Here is a 5618-nt window from a genome sequence, read left to right on the forward strand (position 1 = left end):
GGAATTATAATTCATCAATTATGGAATTATAGTTCATCGATTCTGGAATTTTAATTCATATGTTGTTGCTGAGAATCGAACCTGAATTTTTTTTAAGAAGAGACGCGCGTTTTAATAAAATGACGTCATTTTTACATCCGTATGCACCATGCATGGTGCATACGGATGCACAGCATAATTTGCCAAGCAGAAATCAGAATAGCCATTAAGATTTAAGCTTTAATTTTTATTCGGCGGATCGGCGCAAGTGTGCAATGCAGCAACCCTATTATTCTATTAGTATAATATAATAGTATAGGTTAATAGGTAGCTTGAGTAATCTTACACAAACTGCAAATCTCATAATTCACAAACACTCAAAAAGCAACAGTGACAAATCGACAGGTATTTAAAATTACTAAATATTTTATAATTCTTGTTTATTGTATTGTTTTATTTACATGACTTAATAATTCTTATTTCAGAATAATATATTTAGGAATTTTTTTTGATTAATTATTTATTCATAGGGTTTTTAAATAAATTTTTATTTTTTCTTTAAAATTTTATAATTATGTCTTCTAAAAAAATATTCATCTGGGTTTGAGAAGCGTAAAAAAAAAAAAAAAATTGAGCAACTAACTCAATCTCAAAAGGGAGCTCTTGAAAAATTCATTACAAAAAAATTCAAATAAATGTGCAAAAAGATGATGCCAAAGAAAAATTGTTAGATGCTAATCTTCATATAGAAGATCAAGATGATTGCGAGATTGAGAAAAATTTAAATGATAGTGTGCACAACAAAAATAATAAAAATATTGATAGTTGTTTATATGATGTTGGTCACAATGATAAACCAAATTAATTTTAATCTCTATTGAAAATGAGATTTTGAAAAAAGTTGATATAAAAAATTTGGTGGATGATTTTGTGTCTAAATGTGGGACATGTCACTCTTTAAATGAAATTTTAGGTGTATTTTTTTTATACAATATTTATATTTTGAATTTCCTACACTACTTTTTGAACAACTATTATATATATATATATATATATATATATATATATATATATATATATATATATATATATATATATATATATATAAATTACTTGAAACAAAAAGAGGCCGAAATTAATATATTGTATAGGACCCCATTTTTATTGGAACGGCCCTGATTAAGATAATACCTTTTCATACTTATAATTATACTATACTCTGTACATCATGTATATATTGGATTAAAGGATGAAAATAAAGGATTGGTGATTCTCCCTTTATTTATTGTTTCTCTCTTTACTTTATCCTACATTATTATATTTACTACTTTCCTGAGATGGAACGATACTACGATTCATGCAAGGATACGTTTGGTTTTACAACATTGTTGGTAATTAATAATTAAATAATGCATAGATTCGACATCAAATAAGATACAAATAAAAAACATAAATGTTTTACACCAAAAAAAAAAAAAAAAAAAAAAAAAACAAGGTGAATTTTTAATTTAAAAAAAGGTTAAAATAGATAGCAGTTAAATACTTTCAAATAAGAATGTCATATTAAAATAGATATACATTATTTATTAATTAAAAATTATTACTTAATCTGTCTCATTTTGCTTGTCCTATTTGTTATTCATTGGTCAATAATCTAACTCTTATTTCTTTATTTATTATTTTTAACAGTTTCTTATGATTTTTAAATTTAAATTTTGTATTTAATAGTACTTTTGATATAGTTTCTAAATATATAAATTATATACATAAATACTAAATTAAATATAATTACAATAAATTGATTTGTAAATTACTTCAATCAATCTTCGTTAAATGAATCAAACACATAAAATGAGATAGATGGAGTATTAAATTAAAATATATTTACAAATTAAAAACTACATAAACACATATTTATGCATGTATTTTTATTTTACATAAAACCTAAAAAAATAGTAAGTCAAAAACTCTAAATGGACAACATTTTTACTGCACTTTCACATATCATGGGATGCACATTGTGGTTGTAGTGTTGCTAAATGCACTCAAAATTTAAGTTATGAGAAAATTTCAATTTTGGTCACATGACTATAGGGGCATGGTTAATTTTAATACTTGACTTTTAAAAGTGTCAATTTAGTACCCTGACTATGTAATTTTTGTCAATTTTGGTCACTCTGGCTAAATTGACGGTCAAATTTAGCCGAAAAATTTTAATCCAACATTTAGTCTAGAAAGGATCAAAGAACGATTTTGCCCCTTAGATTATAGATTAAATGTTTGATTAAATTTTTTCGGCCAAATTTGACCTTCAATTCGGCTGGAGTGACCAAAATTGACAAAAATTACATATTCAAGGTACTAAATTGACACTTTTGAAAGTCAGGTGTTGAAATTAACAATGCCCTTATATTTTTTTGTTTTTGTTGTTGTCAGTTTTCTTGAGTTAAAGTCATTAGATCTTCATAGCTAGATGGAAGATTTTGATTAATTCTCCATTTTTTTTAACACAATTTCTCATTTGATTGCTATCATATAGATGTGTGTGGGGATGACAAAATTAAGGATACTCCATGCAATAATGCAAATCAATTAATCAAATAAAATATTTATTTCAGGATGCAAGGCAGTTGCCCTGAAAGTTACTAAAATTAAGTGGTGAAATGGAAATAAAGCCACTGAAATTTATGGTGACGGTTTGATTACGACTCTTTGAAGAATACATTTAACGAAACCAAAATCACAAATTTCTCAGACGTAACATCACATTTACGATCCCCATTTCACACCAATCCTTTCCGTTTTGGGTATATTATGAGTGATTGCTTTAGTGTGATAGCCAATTATTTTAGGAAAAAAATATCTTTTTTTTTTTTTTTTTTTTTTTGTGATGAATGTGTCGTTGGTGATGAATAAGTCGATATATATATATATATATATATATATATATATATATATATATATATATATATATATATATATATATATAGAGAGAGAGAGAGAGAGAGAGAGAGTGTGTGTGTGTGTGTGTGTGTATGTGTGTGTTAGGATCATATGAGAATACTTGCTTAGGTAAGAATGTGAGAACAAATCTTGTGCATCAATCTAATTAATTTTAATGGTCTAGATTAAGAGTGTGCGAACGCGGATTAAATATGTGCAAACGCGATTAAGTGTGTGCAAATGTGATAGATCTGGATTTGTTTAAGTGACATTGTGAGATCAAATCTTGTGCATCAATCTAATAAATTTAATGGTCTAGATTGATCTAGATTAAGTGTGTGCGAATGCGATTAAATGTGTGCGAACGCGATTAAGTGTGCGAACGTGATTGATCTATATTGATCTAGACCATTAAATAATATTAGATGGAAGCACAGGATTTGTTCTCACCTAAGCAAGTGTTCTCATTGGAACCCCTCATCTGATGTGATTGATTCGGACATATATGATTGGATTAATATGAATAATAATTAATAAGGGCATAATAGAGACTATACATATGATTTAATTAGGGATCGAATTTGATTAGGATGTTATACTTGATTTTAGGAATGTATTTGTACAGTTGACTTTGATTTGTCCGTATGTCATCATGTAGACAATAGTTCGGTATGTGCACTGGCACTCGAGACCACACGACCACCAAATCAGCGCACACATATCACCAAATCAGTGCACACACCTAGCACTCAAACACACTACAACTAGATGAATGCTCGCACACCACCAAATCAGTGCACACATCTTGGCACTCAAACCACACGGCAACTAGTCGAGTGCACACACACCACCAAATCACACTCAAGACCACACTGCAACTAGACGTGTGCACACACACCACCAAATCAGTGCACACACCTAGCACTCAAGATCACACGACAACTAGACAAGTGCACACATACCACCAAGTCAGTGCACAAAACTGTCACCCAAAACCAGCCAGCAACTAGACGAGTGCACATATATCACCACATCAGTACACACACCTCTGAATATACAATCCAAGGCCACCACTCATCGATAATGTCTGTTCGATCAGCCTCCCCGCCGGCGCTGCTTCACCGTCAAGTTCTAATCTTCAATTGGAATCCTAGGGTTTCACAGGTTTCCAAGCTTATACAGTTTAACTTTCGTAATTATGTTGCACATCGGCTTAAAGGTTGACATCGAGGCTTCTGTTTTCGGAGTAGAAAGAGAAATACTACAAAGAGCTCAAGGCAGTTGTGGATGTTGTCGAGAGATCTTGTCGTCTCTGCGTTGATGTACTCTCTCAAGCATTCTGATTGGTTGCAGTACTTCATTATTGATTTGTAGAATTTTTTTTGGTTATTGATTTGCTTATGGTGGATCGTGGGATATGGTTAGGAAAATCCTAGACTATCATAAATATTTCTTCCTAAAATCATACATTATTTCCCTACCCAACTACATTGCATAATTAATTCATATATAAATTTACAGTGATACCCTTCAAATTAAATCACTATTTGTAAGTGTACAATTTTATTACACATTAAAACATTTGTTGGCTAATTTATTTAGTTTCATTTTTATTAGATTTAAATTAGATTTAAGTTAGTTTAAATCTCTTTGGACCACATTCTATCAACTAAGATTAATTCGAATGGATATATTCTATTCTTCAAAGAAGAGGAAGTCAGCAGTATGCATATGGTGGGGTCTTCAAACAAAATGTATGGATGAGGTTCTTTGAATATTACAAAGTGCTGATTATGTGGATCAAAGTAATGGATTGATTATTGCTATAAAAGGAAGCCTCGCCAAAGTGGAAAGTTACCAATTACGTGAACTGCTATACTGAGTGAAAGGCAAATCTACACAAATGCTATTTATATTAATCTGCTAAACTATGTTATTATTGTGAAGGCTTTAATTCTGAGCTACATAGCCTGTATCTGGTTCTGCTGAAGCTTATCTTGAAGATTGTTATGGCATGCATGGTTCAGTCCTACATAGGTGTTAGGAAGGGTTGTAGTGGTAAAGGCTGAGAGCCATTTGTACTTACCTTTGTATAACTCCTTGGTGAACATCTATAGTGGATTAGGCAGACGTGGGTTGCCACGCAGACGTAGGAAAAGCGCTCCGAACTGCGTAACAATTCTCTTGTGTTATTGTTTTATTTTATGCTTTCAATTTTCGTTATTTACATTTGATAAACAAATCTAATTAATGAACGCAATTGTTGCATAACATAAAATCAAGTAGAAATATAAGTTACATCTTGTATTCAAGATTCACGGTGTAATTTCATTTGGTATCAAAGCCTGCAGATTTAATTTGTTAGTCTGTTGATCTGGCTACTCGGTGCCTCTTGAACTCAAGCTTTCAACGTCTTTTATTGTTTTTCTTTATTTTGTTAATTTGTTCAATCTCACGGGTTGTTGAGTGTTACAGAATGGATTGTGTTAAGGTTCTTCCCCAGCTAGTCGGCGACAACTACGCTTATTGGAAAGCTCGCACACGTACACATCTAAAAGCTCAAGGTGATACAGTATGGCGGTCCGTGGTGACAGGTTGGACTCATCAGACTAAAGCCAGTACCAGTGATGATGGAACGCGAGTAACTAAACCTGAAAGACTGAAATAACTAATGCTGGAAACAATGATAAGACTTT

Source organism: Ipomoea nil, unplaced genomic scaffold, assembly GCF_001879475.1.
Source record: "Ipomoea nil cultivar Tokyo-kokei standard unplaced genomic scaffold, Asagao_1.1 scaffold1334, whole genome shotgun sequence".
Lineage (NCBI taxonomy): Eukaryota > Viridiplantae > Streptophyta > Magnoliopsida > Solanales > Convolvulaceae > Ipomoea > Ipomoea nil.